The 17,869-nt window shown below is 44.7% G+C and overlaps 1 pseudogene; it reads right to left on the minus strand.

The window, feature by feature from the left end:
• Positions 1–12,655: 12,655 nt before the first annotated feature.
• On the minus strand, positions 12,656–13,371 carry LOC100157600 (prefoldin subunit 4-like; annotated as a pseudogene).
• Positions 13,372–17,869: the final 4,498 nt, after the last annotated feature.

The following is a 17,869-nucleotide window of genomic DNA, read 5'->3' on the forward strand; positions in this document are numbered from 1 at the left end:
CTGACTTGACTTGTTTCAGTGTAAAGATGCTATGCATTCTTCCTCTCTAACCCTCCCTGTGAGTTCTCTTAAAAGAGCTCTTTTTATAAACGTTTTGAAAAATTTATGTTCTTATGGGAACCGTCTCTCCCCAGGCATTCCATTAAACTCGTCTGTCAGGTTATTTGGTATTTTACATTGTTTGTCAGGGAGTTACTCAGAATTATGAGGTCATTCCTCTACTTAAGCCCTCTAGTGCCTTCCCGCCTCACTCAGAGATCCCGGTGCCAAGGGTAAATTCCTAACCAGGGCCTGTGCCGAGCTGGCATCCTCACCACCTCTTCGACCCTGCCACCCACCACCTCCTTGCCCTCTGCTCCCCTGGCTTCCTCGCTGGTCTTCAATCACACCCAACACATTCCGCCTTCAGGACTGGGTACTTCCTGCTGCTGCGGCCCGAAACACTCTTGACCCCCAAACAGCAGTATGTTGCCTCTTCACTTCCATCAGAGGGTTTTTTTTTTTTTATTGTCTTTTTAGGGCTGCACCTGTGCCATATAGAAGTTCCAGGCTAGGGGTCAAATCCGAGCTGCATCTGCAACCTACATATGCCACAGCTCACAGCAACTTCAGGTCCTCAACCCACTGAGCGAGGCCAGGGATCGAACCTGCATCCTCATGCATACTAGTGGGTTTTGTTACCACTGAACCACAACAGGAACTCCCTCCACCAGGTGTTTTTGTTGAAAGGCCTTCCCTAACAACTCTGTCTGGAGTGGAACACACATCGCCTTGCTGGTCTCGCAATCCCCCCACTCTGCTTGGTTTCTCTTCACAGAATTCATCATCCAGCCCTATATTCATCAGTGATTGTCTGCCTCCCCCACCACAGTGTAAGCACCATTGAAAGCAGGAACTTTGCTTGGTTCTCTGCTGTCGAGAACCAAGAGCTCTGGCACAAAGTAGCACCCTGTAACTACTCTCTTGTTAAATGACGATGTTCTGGGGAAAAAAACAAACCCTGATCTAACTTGAAAAAATGGATCATAAATTTTCATTCAAGTAAATTATAGTTATGTAATTATATTGCTCGTGCTGGTTTCTTTTGGCTGCATCAGTGATATAACATGGATCAAGTCAGTAAAAATTGATTAAAATATGGCAAATCCAGACGATTGGTTCCATGTGGCCAAAGATATTAACAAGGTTCATTTCATTAAATACATCTTAATATTATCATAGTTTAAAAAGATTTCTTTGTGCGGCCACTAGGTGGCAGAGTGCGCACACATACTTGGCACATGGACGTCTGTCTCAGGTTCCCCTTGGGGCTGCACTGATAGGGAGCCCCTACACTTGAGGAGTGCTTTCTAGTAGACAAAACACTTTCCCAAAAACTCTGTCACAAAGCCCCTGTGAAATAGGTCAGACGGTGTTTTTTTCTGTTTATTTTTAATCTGTTCTCTTTTTTAAAGAGGAAAACAGCTCAGCGTTTAAGGGATTTGGCCGAGGGAGGAAACAGCAGAGCGAGGACGAGAACCCATACCCTGGGCCTCCTAGTCCTGGGCTCTTTTCACAGTTCCACTCGAAGAGGGGAAAGTGGCCTTCCTGGAAATTTGCTCCTGGGTCTAAACTTGTCATATGCAAGAGCCTGAAAATACGAATGTTTTTTAGCTTTTAAAAAGTAAATGGACCATAAAAATCTTCCCAACTTTCCCTTTTGACTTGGCATCGATGCGGAAATGCATCTCTTTTTGGATCCCCCCAGACCTCAGCGTATGTGTAGGGGAAAAAAATAACATCTGGTATGAAGCAGAAGTCTCCGTGGGTAGCAGGGCGCCCAGGGCCTGACTCTTGGAAGTGTCTGTCTCCTAAATGGTTGAGTGCCTTGGGGGGAGCTTTCTTTGTGGAGCTGGGGTGTGCCATCCCTCTCAGTGGCAGCGGCAACTGCAGGTGCTCTGAACCCGGTGGCCGCTGGAAGAACCCTCAGGTGGAATCGTAGAAGAATCACCCGAGGGAGAAGTAAATGCATTCACTATTGCTCTTGGGTTTTCTAGGTTTGTCAAAAGCAACCACTTGGCGTACCTTTAGCACAGAAATGCGATAGACCAGAGTTCACTTTATTCACTGCATCTTGCCATCGTGCCAAGTATTAGAAATAAGGTAGGCTTTGAGGCGGAATTCTGGGGTGGGGTCCTCGTTTAGCTGCCTAGGGTTGTGTGCTCATCAGCGAGTGATCCCGCCCTCTGAACTGGTCTTTCCTCGTGTGTAGACCGAGTGTAATAATACCTGACTCACTGAGTTGGTATGAAGATGAAGTGAGAGAGCAATTACAGAAAATAAACTGCACTTCTTACGTACAGAGTGATTGGTTTTGATCAGAGAGGTGGAGGGAAAGCACATGTTTTCGTTTGTTTTGTTTTTGCTGTTTTTACTTTTCTATTTTTTTAAGCTGGAGCTCCTGGGCTTTGTCACTGCTAGCTGTTGACCTTGGGTTACTTTATTCAAATTGCTGAGCCTCAGTTTTCTTGCCAGGGTGAAAAATACGAAGTAATCAGCAACTCATTTGTTGAAGACCAAGTGTCCAACATGTGTCTAAGTTCCTTATATAATAACTGACTGACTCTCTACATTTAGTTCTGAAATAGGTTTGTTAAAATTAGTTATTAAAATCTTGGTATTGCAGAGTTAGAGAAGGCTTTACTAGTAATGGTCTAACCCTTTTGTCCATGAAGAAAACGAACTCAAGAGTTGAGGTTGAGGAGTTTCCGTCGTGGTGCGGTGGTTAACGAATCCAACTAGGAACCATGAGGTTGCAGGTTCAATCCCTGGCCTTGCTCAGTGGGTTAAGGATCCGGCGTTGCCGTGAGCTGTGGTGTAGGTCGCAGACATGGCTCGGATCCCGCGTTGCTGTGGCTGTGATGTAGGCTGGTGGCTACAGCCCCGATTACACCCCTAGTCTGGGAATCTCCATATGCCATGGGAGCGGCCCTAGAAAAGGCCAAAATAGACAAAAAAAAAAAAAAAAAAAAAAGAGTCGAGGTTGAAGTGTGTGAGCTCACAGGGCTGGTTATGGGTGGAACCAAGACTAGAAACTAGCCGGTGGCTGGTTTCCAGGCAATTTCATTGTCTCAATTCCTGCAATGTCATTTCGAAGAGGTGTGAAACAGAGGGTTTTTCTTTTACTTTTCAGTCCTGTTGGAAGGGTGAGTGGGGGTGAATTGGGGAGCAGCTGGGAGAAGCAGAGTAGGGAGAGAGGATAACACAGGTGGAAGTGGTCTTAGAGGGCTTCCTGGAGGAGGAGCGATTTGAGCTGGGTGTGGAAAAACAGCTGAGAGGTGGGAAACAAAAGGAGGAAATAGATACTGGAGAAGAAGACACTGGCAGAAATCAAAGAGCAGAGGAAAATAAGAACACAGGATTTACAGGCAGCAAAGCTCCCCGTTAAGGAGAACGTACGAGTGAGGCAGGAAGGCTGGTAGGTGGGAACCAGAGGAGAGGGACCTGGGCCACCAGGCAAGGTTTGCTCTTCGCTTTTTTTTTTTTTTGCTTTTTAGGGCAATACCTACAGCATATGGAAGCTCCCAGGCTAGGGGTCTAATTGGAGCTGCAGCTGCCGGTCTACACCACAGCCACAGCAAGGCGGGATCTGAGTCGCATCTGTAGCCTACACCACAGCTCAGGGCAACACCAGATCCTTAAGCCACCGAGCGAGGCCAGGGATCGAACCTGCGTCTTCATGTCCTCTCTTCGGGTAGAACCCAGGGAGATTCGGGAGCCGGTGCACACGATGGTTTGGTCCACCTGGGAAACCGCTCAGTCCTTTCCTTGCTGTTTTTTTTTTTTTTTCTTTTTCTCAGCTCTGCTGCCCATGTGTTGGAAGAGAGGCAAATTATAGGACAAGCATGACTGACTGGGGAGGTTGTGCCATTTCAGGGTCAAACACTGCCAGTTTGCCTCCCAAATACTTTCTCTGTTGGCTGCCTTTCCTGATTTGGGGGTTTTAAAACATAAATGTTCATGGGGAGAAGGCATTCACCACGTTCTCTTTACCTCTCAGTGAGCGTTTATCAGATGCTGTCCCCAGAGCAGGTGAGGACGCGTGGTGGTGGCAGGAGTGGGCGACGCAGAGCATGAAGCTGGGAGGAGCAGCTGGTCAGCTGAGCCCAAACGGGCAGAGCCCTCGGGACCCCAGGCCAGGGCGGGTCTGCCCCCCTGCGGTTGGAGCGGGACGAAGCGCTTCCTCCCTTCAGGCCAGGCAGGCGGTGGAGGAGGGAGGAGGCGCGAGGGCCTGGAAACCTCCTTCCCTTCCCGCCCGCCGAGGGCCACGCGTGGCATCTGAGCTGCCCTTCCCCGGAGTGAGAGGGAGCGTCAGAGAAGCACGAGTGGCACGCGGCAGACGGCTTTGCCCAATTGCACAACCGCGAGAGGAAACGTCTTGCATGGGCTTCGCAGGGTTCGGAGAAGGGCTCGTCGGAAGGGTCTGCTCGCCAAGGCGAGGGGTCCGCTCACCCGGCGCGGGCGGCTCCCGTCCCCGCGCCCCCGCCCGCACCCGCGCCGCCCCGGCCCCGCCGGGACCTGGCAAGTGGGGCGCAGATGCTCACACCCGGCCAGACGCCCCGCAGCCCCTCCACCTGCCGGGAGCCCCCTGCCGGCCCTGCGGCCGGGCTCACCCCTTCCGTGTCTCCCCTCGGCTCCTGGGGTGAAAAACTGTAAAGCTGGAGGCAACTAGGGCCTGTGCTTCCGGCCTCGAGCCCTCGTCCCTCCCTACCCGCTTTGCTCGCTGGGATCCGGCGGTACCGACCCTCAGTCCGTTCTTCCAGCGCCATAGCCCTCTCCTTGCTGCTCCCTGGGTCTGGAATGTTCTTCCTGCCTCCACCCCCACCCTTCTCTTCCCCTCCCCCCTTCTTCACCCCCCGCCCCGTACAAGAATCACACACTTCCTTAGGGACGCTGTCCTGACGTCGCCCCTGCGCCCCCATCCTTCTCCCCTATTTTCAGTGTTACAGCGCTGTGTACGTTTTCTGCCTAGTCCTTCTGAGAGTTGTGATGGTATATGTAGTGATTTTTATATTATATGTTTGCGTGTATATACACACACACACACACAGTTAGTGGGATTATTTGATTAATTTCCCTCGCTACTCAGCTTATATCATCCTGTTCAGGTGGTGTCCTTAGCACCCAGCCACCCTTGGCCTGTGACGGGGTCCCATTGTATGTTGGCTGAATAGACGAAATGAGTGAACATGTGTTGCCACCAAGAGCAGAGTCGCCAGGTGAGGTCTAAGGGCTGTGGGGATGGGTCTCTCCTATGCGGCTCCTCACGGTTTCACACGTGGTTGGTAATGACATTGAGTCTGAGTGTCCGCCCTGCAGGATGCTGATTCCCAGAGCACAGAAGGGGGACTAATGGTCCCTCTCATTTTCGCTTGTGAACGTCAGTTCCCACCCCCAAACAGGAGAGGAATTCTTGCCAGCCCCAGGAGGGATGGAGTTGCTTTGGTGACAGCCACTGGCAGGCTAGATGTCTCTGAGCCCAGAGAAGGGTTTCTAGAGCATCCCCAGCCCCCACACTCAGGCCTAAGCCATGCGCACTGGTTACTTGAGACTGTGTTTGGCCTTCCTGAAAGAAGCCACTTCTAGGGGTTAAGCTGGGTAAACTACCAAAAAGACATTATTTTCGGGAAAGCCAGTAACTTGTCTCAAATGTGGTTCAAATGTTTTTTTCTTTTGAATATGAAGTCTCCAATACGTGTCTCCAGTCCTCAAGAGTGATGAAAATATGGTGTACATCTGTACATTTGTCTTCTCATGGCTTGTGTTTAATTATCCACAAAGAAAAAAATTCACAAGATGTTTCATGGTCTTCTCTTTTAAGTGCCAAAACAGGAACTTCTGAGGCTTTGATAGAATTGGTTGCAATCCCTTTGAAAGTTTTATTAATGTAGCCAGAATATGTTTTTAATCTTTCATATTCTGATCACTGAAACGTATTTTCTACGTTCACGCACGCTTGTTTCTACCATATTTTAAGTAAAGAAGGAGTGAGCAGGTCTGACCTTGTAAAATATATTGATTTTTTTTTTACAGTGCAGAACAATGATGATTGATTGATGAATAAACTATTAAATCAGAGGATTCTTTGTCTAGGACAGAAAGGAAGTTTTGAGAACCTTTGCGAGATCAGTATCTGCCTTCATTTTAATGTAAACATCAAAGACATTCCACTGTTGACATGTATGTTCCTCTAAAAAAATCCTGTATATGGATACTGTATTTTCTGCGTAGTTGTGGATGTAGAAATATAAATAAATGAAATTGCTTACGTTTTGGTCTCAACTAATATTTTGAATTGACAGTTGAAATTTCAACAAGTGTTTTGTTGCTGTTGTTATCGTTGTTGTTTTAGCTGCACGCATAGCATATGGAATTTCCCAGGCCAGGGTTTGAATCTAAGCTGGAGCTGTGACCTGTGCCACAGCTGCAACAATGCTGGATCCTTAACCTACTGTGCTGGGCCAGGGATTGAACCGGCTCCTCCACAGAGACAAGCTGGATCTTTAACCCACTGTGTCACAGCAGGAACTCCCTTAACAAGTATTCTTAGAAGAATACTTTAAAAAATAGTTCCCGTTGTGGCGGGAACGAATGGTTAACGAATATGACTAGGAACCATGAGGTTGCGGGTTCGATCCCTGGCCTCGCTCAGTGGGTTAAAGATCTGGCATTGCTGTGAGCTGCGGCGTAGGTCGCAGACACGGCTCGGATCCCGAGTTGCTGTGGCTCTGGAGTAGGCTGGTGCCTACAGCTCTGATTTGACCCCTAACCTGGAAACCTCCATATGCCGTGGGTGCGGCCCCAGAAAAGACAAAAAAGAGAAAAAATGAAAATAAAAATAAAATAAAAGTGTGTATGAGATAATATTTAATTCTTACTAGAGCAACTCTATTATAATTGTCTTTGTTATTCATGTTTTTTAAAGATTCATTTTGGTTCCTCGGATCTCATTGTTTGGGGCCAGGTTAAAGTATTTGGAGGATAAATAACTGCCTGAACAGAAAAACAAGATGTCTTGTCTTCTGGATGAATTTGTAAGAAGAGTTTATTTCAAATGAAATAGAATTCTCTGGTCAACAGTCTCAAAATAGACATAACTAAAGTGGATTTAATGCAATGCCCAAACAAGAAGGTACTTAGTGAAACTGAAAGCAAAATAGTTGATTGCATAAAGGGTAATGCTATCTTTTTAAAACCAAACGTTTATTTTTGAATTGGTTGTTTTGACTTTGTAGAATCAAAGCCTCAGATCTTTGTTTCTTTATTGTTGTTAAAAATCACACTATAGGAGTTCCCGTCGTGGCTCAGTGGTTAACGAATCCGACTAGGAACCATGAGGTTGCTGGTTTGATCCCTGGCCTTGCTCAGTGGGTTAAGGATCTGGCGTTGCCGTGAGCTGTGGTGTAGGTTGCAGACACTGCTTGGATCTGGCGTTGCTGGGGCTGTGGTGTAGGCCGGCAGCTACAGCTCTGATTAGACCCCTGGCCTGGGAACCTCCACATGCCGTGGGTGTGGCCCTAAAAAGACAAAAAACATAAAAAGAAAACAAACCACACTATAATCTGTACACACATGAGTTTGTTTTTAATGTACATGAACAGGAGTTCCCATCATGGCTCAGTGGAAACGAACCCGACTAGGAGCCATGAGGTTTCGAGTTCAATCCCTGGCCTCGCTCAGTGGGTTAAGGATCCGGCGTTGTTGTGAGCTGTGGTGTAGGCCGGCAGCTGCAGCTCTGATTCGACCTCTAGCCTGGGAACTTCCATATGCTGCATGTGTAGGCCTAAAAGGAAAAAAAATCCCTAGATTTCATCATGGATTGAGTTCATGAATACCTATGGGATAAATATTATATATACCATAATACGTTACTTTTCTTGATTTAGAAATGTATGAAATTCATCCTGTTAGCTCACTTGAAATTTACCATATAAGTGATTCTCCATGATTGAATTTATATATATCTTGGAAAATTATGCTTTTCTCTGTATTTCACCCAGTTTAAAGTTTAAGGTTACCCCGTGAGTTAGTGGCAGATTTTGATGTTGTAGCTGCTACCCTTTGATCTTAATAATCACTTTAAATTTAGAACCTTATCAGAGTGATCAGCTCTGACATTGATGAAGGAGCTGCTAGGAGCCCAGTACTTGACTTATGTGGAGAGGCAGCTGTGATCAGAGATAATTCACAAAGGAGGAGACTTTTCTTTTTCTTCTTTTTTTTCTTTGTTTTTAATTTTATGACTGCATCCATGGCACATGGAAGTTCCTGGGCTAGGGACGGAATCAGAGCCACAGCTGCAGCAACGCCAGCTCTTTTAACCCATGGCACCAGGAGGGGATATACACCTCTGCTGTGACCCCGGCCACGGCAGTTGGCTTCTTAACCCACTGTGCCACAGTGGGAACTCCAGGAGGAGATGTTTCTGAATGCAAATAGATAATAGGTAACAGGACAGAAGTTTGGTAAATGTATAGCTAAATGAAAACCTCACTTTCCTCAGCCATAAAAGAGGGATAATAATTGTTGCTGTGAAGATTAAATGATACATTCCATGTAAAGTATCTAGCACAAGACTTAATAGTTATCAAGAGCTCCCTGGTGGCCTAGTGATTAAGGATTAGGAGATGTTACGGCATGGTGAGGGTCACTGCTGTGGTGCGGGTTCAATCCTTGGCCCAGGAACTTTCATGTGCCGTGGGCATGGCCAAAAATGAAAAAAAAAAAAAATGCTTAGAGAAGAAACTTGATAATTCAAATCCAAATCTAACAGAATTATCCAGAATAGAATACATATCTCTCTTGTGATCTATACTGCAGCTGTGGCCACAGCCGAATGCATCCTTAACCCACTGTGCTGGGCTGGGGAGTTAACCTGTGTCCCAGCTCGAGAGACACCGCAGATCCTGTTGCACCACAGTGGGAACTCCTTATCCTAACTGTATCAACTGAATAAATTGCCCAGTCTGTCTTTCACAGTGGTTGTATAGATATTATTACTGAAGGATAATACACTTCTCCCCTGTGTAGGTAAATAAGTTACTAAAACTCTCAGTAAATATTTTGAGACTATTAGAGGGGAAATTAGATTTGAATAGGGTGGTTCTCGTTAATTACTGTGTATGACAGGGGATACTATGTCCATTGTCCTTCAGAAGAGCTCTGGATATAAACCAAAAAGGCCTCGACAATTTTTCATTTCTTAGATGTCAGCTTATTACATATTAATTAATTAGTTAATGTTTGAATATGATGCTTCCAGATGAGATTTCTTTTCTTTTTTTTTTTTTGCTATTTCTTGGGCCGCTCCCGCGGTATATGGAGGTTCCCAGGCTAGGGGTCGAATCAGAGCTGTAGCCACCGGCCTACGCCAGAGCCACAACAACGCGGGATCCGAGCCACGTCTGCAACCTACACCACAGCTCACGGCAACGCCGGATCCTTAACCCACTGAGCAAGGCCAGGGACTGAACCCGCAACCTCGTGGTTCCTAGTCGGATTCGTTAACCACTGCGCCACGACGGGAACTCCCAGATGAGATTTCTTTTATGCAACGTCATGGCGGTTTAGGAAGGCGCTTTCACGTTACCAGGAGTAAGGTTTCAAACTTGGGATGTGTTACTCTTGGAAAGATATCTTCAGATGGCTCATCTCATTTGTTTTTGCGTTTCCATTGCAAAAGGTGACTTTGCTTTTTTCTAACTTTTTCCCCATATTCTGTGACTCTTCCTTGCTCGGGTTGTGTACCCCTATATGCCAAGTTCAGAGAGTTTATATATATATATATAGCACAGATTTCTTTGGGTTTTTTTTTTTTTAAGTTTTATTATGGAGCTTATGTAAATATTTCCCTTTTTCTCCTCCCCTGATCGTAAACTTGCCCTCGCTCCTGGACCTGGAACATAACCAAGCTGAAAGATGAGATCATGTTTGCACAGAGCACAGTGAGGTCTTAGCAAGAATTTTTTTTTTTTTTTTTTTGTCTTTTTAGGGCCGCACCCGAGGCATGTGAAGGTTTCCAGGCTATGGGTCAAATCAGAGCTGTAACCGCCGGCCTACACCACAGGCACAGCAAAGCCGGATCCTTAACCCACTGAGTGAGGCCAGGGATGGAACCCGTATCCTCATGGATGCTAGTTGAGTTCCTTAACCGCTGAGCCATGACGGGAACTCTCCTCAAGAATCTTCTAATTTGAGAGTATTAGTATTGTACCCACTCATAACAGCAAGAATGAAATCAGGAGTTTAAAAGTTGTCGTCAGCATTGGGACTCAACATAGGAGATGAGATTTTCCCTTTTGGGTTTTTTTTGTTTGTTTGTTTTTTGTTTTTTTTTTTTTTTTGTCTCTTTGTCTTTTCTAGGGCCACTCCCGTGGCATATGGAGGTTCCCAGGCGAGGGGTCAAATCGGAGCTGTAGCCACCGGCCTACGCCACAGCCACAGCCACGCGGGATCCGGCCGGGCCGTGTCTGCAACCTACACCACAGCTCATGGCAACACCAGATCCTTAACCCACTGAGCAAGGCCGGGGATCGAACCCGCAACCTCACGGTTCCTGGTCAGATTCGTTGACCACTGAGCCACGACAGGAACTCTTGTATTTTTTGATATTCAAGATAACTTATTTTCCCTGGCAAATATAATTCTGTTTCACTTAGAAAAACTGACTTGAGGTGAGGCGGGTGGGGAGATGGGCTGGGAGTGTGGGATGGAAATCCTATAAAATTGGATTGTGATGATCCTTGTACAACTATAAAGGCAATAAACTCATGGAGTAAATAAATAAAATAAAATACATAAAGTCATATTATAAAAAAACTGACTCGATAGGAATTCGCTAATGCAAATAATGATGTCTTTCTTTAACTGTATTTTTAATATCATGTACTTTGGTTATAGAATGTTAACCCTTTTGTTCTTATTTTTAAAATTGGCAAATTTTTAGGCTATTATTTATTAATTGCCTGATCTGCTCTTTTAACACGGAGACACTTTTACCTTTGTTTCCTTTTCGTGTAGTGGTGCGTGATTATTATTTACGAATGGTCTTATTTGTTTCTTCAATATGGAAAGATAAGCTCCCCCCTTTTTTCATGTAGTTACACGTACTGCTCAAGATGCAGAACATACGAGGATAACTATCTCTCTCTCTCTCTTTTTTTTGCAGATGTTTACCACATGTGGAGATGAGCATGAAGAATAAGCATGAGTCAAGAATGTCCCACCCCAGTGCCCCTTTGAAACATTTTTATGTGGTTCCGTGAAATAGTGCATATTTTAATAGTTGCCATGAGGCCACACTGAGGTTTTTGTTCTTAGACAATCAGACTCAAAACATTTACTGTGGGCATCGAGCGGGTTTTACCTACTCACTCCTCCGTCTTCTTTTATCACGAATCAGGTCTTGATTTTCTTCTGGGCATTGCCTCTCCCCAGGCCCTGCAGTCCAGTGAAATGATTTACAGTGTCCCACCTACTCTGAGATAAGATCTTCTCTGCCCTTAGGTTCTGGAAGATTTATAGCTCCCTGGAGAGAGCGGAGCTCCTTTTCTCTGGGCTCTCACGCTGAAGGAACCACCCATGCCTGCAGCTCATGGTTCTAACCCCAGGGCTCATGGCAGTTCTTTGCAAAACGATGCCAACACACAGAGAGAACTTGAGCTCTGGCGGCATTTAGCATCATTAGAAGCTAGATCAGCCCTCAAAGTTCCCAGTTCCTGCAGCCGAAACCTTCCCTTTTGCTGAAGCTACTTTGAGTTGTATTTTTATCATTGTCCATCAAAAGAAACACTTACTGCTTATCCAAAAGAAGCCAGAGGTGAGAATGACCAACTTGGTGCAAACGAAAGTAACTCATCAACAGTTCTGAGTAATAGAAAATCCTAACAAAAATCTCTTTTGGATAAGTAGTAAGTGTTTGTTGGTTTGGGATCCTAAATTTAGACAGCTCAAATAACTAACATTTTCTTGTACCCTAGAGACAAGTGTTAAATAAACTGACTGATCCCAAGGATTGTTCAAAGATGTAATTTCAGGGTATGTCTGAGTGTGATTATATATTCAACTTAATCACCTACATTTCCAGCATTAATAGGATTATTCTACAGGAATCGATGCCAAGAGAAATGATCCTAAAGCTTGGTGCTAATAATAGCTACAACATATTGCCCCATTCTCTGTGCCAGGAGGTGTGTAAAGCCTGCATTATTTTACACATAATCCTCACAGAAATTGTAAAAGGTGGGTGTTTCCGTTCTCCTTTTACAGATAAGAAACCTTAGAGAAGTCCAGCAATGTCCTCAAGCCCAGGTCTAATTCCAAAGCCCAGGCTTTGAACCACTTTTTTCTCTCTAAGTTTCCAAAGTTCCTAAGAAATCTGCAGTTGATTTTTTCAACACATTTTAGAGATACACCTGGCTCTTGTAGTCATCATATGTATGTACCCAGATGTACTAGATAATATACAGCGGATAGCTATGGGTTCTTATGAAAAAATATGTGTATACACACACACATTATATATATATTCAGGCTACCATGAGCCAAGTATAAGAATTTCTTTTTTTTAAACAATATTCAAGCTTATTAAACAAATTTAAAAAGTATCATAAAATGTTTAGCTTTCATCAGCTTCGAGGTTTGTTCCTCCCAAATTTAGCATATAACTGAACTTTCAAATCTGCTAACACCGGCCGAATTGATCCCACTTTGGATTCTAAGGCGTCCGTTTCTTCTGACCGATTTTTTGGTGCTTCTTCTAACATTTCTTGAGTTTCTTCTTGAGAATGGCTAATGACAACATCACCAATCTGATAAGGTGTCATTATGCAGCCCTCATCCGCAAGCACAATGTCCTCACAAGCATCCTCTGGATTTTGGAGTTGTTTCTTTTTGACGTCCATTTCTCCTGCCGGCTCTGTGATTCTTCTTGGATTCTGTGCAGACGTGTTTCTCTTTGGTTGATCCTCAGAAATAACGGTGACATCTCCCGCAGCACGCCTTCCTCACGGTGGCCGCCGTCTTGAGCCAAGGATAAGAATTTCTCATTCACCTGACAATCCTATTGCAAAACTCTTACGGATAAACCGTAATTTACTATCAACGATTCCCTATCTGCATTTTAACTTCTTTCTCGCAGAAGAGAAAGAGGCCCCACCGGCATTAAAACCAAAAGCAAAGCAGGTCCTCCCGCAAACAGCCCGCAGAAATTGGGGGGTGTGTGTGCTGCTTTTTCCAAAAATGCACCAGCCCTCGATGGTTCTGGAAGATCCAGGGCCTCTCTACCCATCTGTGAGATCCGGGCACAGCAGGCAGGAAGGCGCAGGGCAGCATCGGGCCCTGGCGGTCTTTCCTGAGCCGAGCCGGGGGAGGGGTGCTTCTGACCCGCACCTGGCCGTGTCCAAACAGCTTGTTTGCATGTGGAAGGTCAAGGCTGGGAGCTGTATTGGCACCGCATGTTTGTTTTAACCTCCCCACAGACACCGCGTCCAAAATGTAATTAATTGAGCCCTTATTTGAAAAAAAAAAAAAAGTTTCATGTATTTAAAGACCTTAAAAAGATGTTAAAAAATATTTTCAAAACTAAACGAATTCAAATAGAACTATGTTTTCTAATGGGGTGAAAACAGAAAATAGGGATTTAAAGCCAGAACACCTCACTTTGTGTTTCAGTCATAACCACTGGTTAAATACATACCTTGGGGCAGAGTGTGTAGCTCAGCTTTTCAGTAATAACACATGGCCCACAAAGATGCTGGGAAGATCAAGTGCACGCTGGCACTTCGTGGGTTTTAAAACCTTGACTGAACGTTGTTATACATGATGGACCTTCTCAATATTGACAGGAAGACTTCCTAGAAATCCAGGTTCAGGGAACACACACCATTCATCATGATGTGTTTATGTCCGTAAAATCTCATGAACTGTTGAAAAAATGAGTCGAAATTTAATATATTTGGAGTTCCCATCATGCCTCAGCAGTAAGGAACCTGACGAGGATCCATGAGGACGCGGGTTCCATCGCTGGCCTTGCTCAGTGGGTTAAGGATCCAGTGTTGCTGTGATGCTGGTGTAGGCCAGCAGCTACAGCTCCAACTTGACCCATAGCCTGGGAACTTCCATGTGTCACTGGTGTAGCCCTAAAAAGACAAACAAGTAAAAAATAAAATTTAATATCTTTACATACATTACAATGCAGCATACCATAGTGTTTTGCAATGTTTGAATGTATAGTGCTATTATGTAAACAAATAGCTAAGTACTATTAAAAATAAGTTTAGGAGTTCCCGTCGTGGCGCAGTGGTTAACGAATCCGACTAGGAACCATGAGGTCGCGGGTTCGGTCCCTGCCCTTTCTCAGTGGGTTAACGATCCGGCGTTGCCGTGAGCTGTGGTGTAGGCTGCAGACGCGGCTCGGATCCCGCGTTGCTGTGGCTCTGGCGTAGACCGGTGGCTACGGCTCCGATTCGACCCCTAGCCTGGGAACCTCCATATGCCGCGGGAGCGGCCCAAGAAATAGCAACAACAACAACAGCAAAAGACAAAAAGACAAAAGACAAAAAAAAAAAAAAAAAAAAAAAAGTTTAAATCCTTGTCATCTTAATCACATAACTGGTCAGGCAATTGCAAAAAAGGTTAACTTGTTTCATTCTGATTTTTTTTTTTTTTTTGGCCATGCCTGTGGCATGTGGGGGTTCCTAGGCCGGAGATCAAAGCTGCACCAGAGCAGCGGCCGAGCACAGCAGTGACAATGCCGGATCCTTGATGTGCTGAGCCACTGGGGAAGTCTTCATTCTGATTTTTGGGTGTAGTTTCCCTTTAATTGTCTATTTGTAGATCCTGGCTCTTACTGTGCTTTCTTTCAGTGCTGGAGAAACAATTTCTTTTTCTTTAGAGACCACAAGTATGTGTTCCAGGTAATGAACTCTTTAGATTGATGAAGCGCTGTTAGATATTTTTTGCATAATGAGAACCAATAAAAATACACCTAATAAAACTATATGTAACTATGAAAAAAGCAAAATAAGTGTGGTGAACATGTGGAGAAATTGGAATCCTTGTGCACTGTTAGTGGGAATGTAAAATTGTGCAGCTGCCATAGAGAACAGTATAGAGGTTTGTAAAAAAATAAAAAATAGCATTGCCATGTAATCCAGCCGCTCCACTTCTGGGTGTATATCCAAAGGAAGTGAAAGCAGGATCTCAAAGGTTGTTGCCCACGCGTGTTCATTGCGGTGTTATTCACAAGAGGCAAGAGGCGGAAACACCTCAAATGTGCATCAGTGAGTGAATACATGCAATGAAATCACTCAGCCTTCAAACAGAAGGAAATCCTGTCACATCCGACAGCATGTATGTATGGACCTGGGGACGTTAGGCTACGTGAAATACGCCAGTCACAAAAAGACAAGTACTGGATAATTCCATTTTTACGAGGAACAGAGAGTAGTCAAATTCACAGAAACAGAAAGTAGGGTGGTGGTTGTCAGAGGCTGAGGGGAGGGAGAAATAGGAGTTATTATTCAGTGGGTGGAGAATTTCAGTTTTGCAAGATGAAAAAGTTCTAGAGAGCTGTTTGTACAACAGCGTGAAAGGCCTTATCACTGCCGACCTGTAAACTTCAAACATGGGTAAGGTGGTAAGTTCTATGCTAAGTGGTTTTTTAATCACAATTCAAAAAGCTGTATATGAATGCGGTTTAATTTAGGGGATGACTCCTGCATTATCTTTCAGGCCTGACGGTAATTCCTCTTCACACGGGGGCTCAGGAGAAGCCGATTACAAGGGATAGAGGTACAGGGGTCCTTGAACCCAGTGTGTGCCTCTAGGGAGCGGGGTGCGGGGGTAGGGTCAGGACAGAGGGTTTCTTATCAGTTCGTAAAGCCATTTGTAGTGGGGAGACATGGGGAGAGAAAAGGACCCCAACTTTGGTCTGGAACTCTTTCTCTGAAGCAGGTGAGCCAAGGAAAGCATTCCAGAATCAATAAAGGAAATATTTGCTGATGAAATACACTGATGAAATTCATCGTTTAAATCCAATAAGAAATTGTATTTGTTATTATACATGAGTTTCCCAAATTGTTCTGTAGAACATTAGTTCTGTGAGTATTACATTTTATTGTATCTTTTGGGGGGGAGCACACCTGTGGCATGTGGAAGTTCTGGGGCCAGGGATTGAATCGGTGCCACAGCAGTGGCTTAAGCTGCTGCAGTGACAAGGCCAGATGCTTAACCTGCTGTGCCACGAGGGAACTCCATGGGTATTACATTTTTAAAAAGTGGTCTGGGGTCAAAATGTTTGGGAAATGTAGGGTTAAAAAATGTAATTTTTTCCCCCAGAACTTCTCAAAGGCTTTACTGTGTCAACATTCATGATAATGTTATTATACCAATATTAGAAGTAAGATTTAATGTTTAATATGTTGAGATTAATGTTAATGTGTTAATACATTTAATATGTTTTATTTTTTTTTGTCTTTTGTCCTTTTAGGGCTGCACCTGCAGCATATGGAGGTTCCCAGCTAGGGGTCTAATCAGAGCTGTAGCTGCCAGTCTACACCACAGCTCACAGCAACGCCAGATCCTAAACCCACTGAGCGAGGCCAGGGATCGAACCCGCAACCTCGTGGTTCCTAGTTGGATTCGTTAACCACTGAGCCACGACGGGAACTCCTAAATACGTTTTATTAATACATCTTTCCTAATCCCATATCCAGGGAAGCATTTCTCAGCCCACTAGGGTGAGAATACTGTCTTATATCATAAAAGTTACAATATTTTTGTCAACTGCTTTCCTTAAGATAGTGGCTTTCTTTTATTTCTTCTGAATTTGCTGTAAAGCCCATCTCCTACCCCAGGAGCTCCACTGGAGGATGCCCAGAGAGCAGGGAAGTAGTCATTTTAGTATTTATTGTTCTGAGATACTGTAGAGCTTGATGATAATTCAGCTTTTCTGTAACTTCAGCTATTTTCCAGAGCATTCATCTGGGACAACCTTGTCAATTTTGCACAAGTATCAACAGAAAAGAGTGAGTCAGGGAGAATACAATTGGAGTTCCTGCTGTGACACAGTGGGTTAATCATCAGCCTTGTCTCTGTGGAGGCACAGGTTTGATCATCCGCCTGGTGCAGTGGGTTAAGAATATGGCATTGGTGGAGTTCCCGTCATGGCGCAGTGGTTAACGAATCCGACTAGGAACCATGAGGTTGAGGGTTCAGTCCTTGCCCTTGCTCAGTGGGTTAAGGATCCTGCGTTGCTGTGGCTGTGGCATAGACCGGCAGTTACAGCTCCAATTCGATCCCTAGCCTGGGAACCTCCATATGCTGCAGGTGCAGCCCAAGAAGTGGCAAAAAGACACACACACAAAAAAAATTACTATTACTGAAATGATGATAGCTTAGAAATGTCCCACTTAACAGTTAACAGGTTAAAATTAAGCTTAGTATGAATGGAATAATCTCTAGCGGGAATATATTTCGGAATCTTAAAAAAACCCCACTACAAGTATCTACACAAAATTCAAGTCAACTGAGCAAGAAGAGAGTCAAAGCTCTTTCACGATATTGTGAGAAACCTGATATGTGTTACTTTTTTCAGCTGAAAACTCAGGGTTGCTACAATTACAGGCAATTAATGTTTGTTTTATTCGTAGTCAAAACCAGGACACAGCATCAGAGGGAGGGCAAGAAAGCCTTGTGTGTAGAACTTTGACGGCGAGTCCCTGATAAGAGTCAGCTTGGCTAAGACATTAGCATCAGAAGCATTTGATTTTGACCCTGAAAAGTGGAATCGTGAATCTAGGTCACTACAAGAGATAGTGTGACTAGAATA

Source organism: Sus scrofa, chromosome 4 (genome assembly GCF_054392235.1).
Source record: "Sus scrofa isolate SSC_HxYL_T2T_F1_AM1 chromosome 4, Sscrofa_HxYL_maternal_Yorkshire_Landrace_v2.0, whole genome shotgun sequence".
Lineage (NCBI taxonomy): Eukaryota > Metazoa > Chordata > Mammalia > Artiodactyla > Suidae > Sus > Sus scrofa.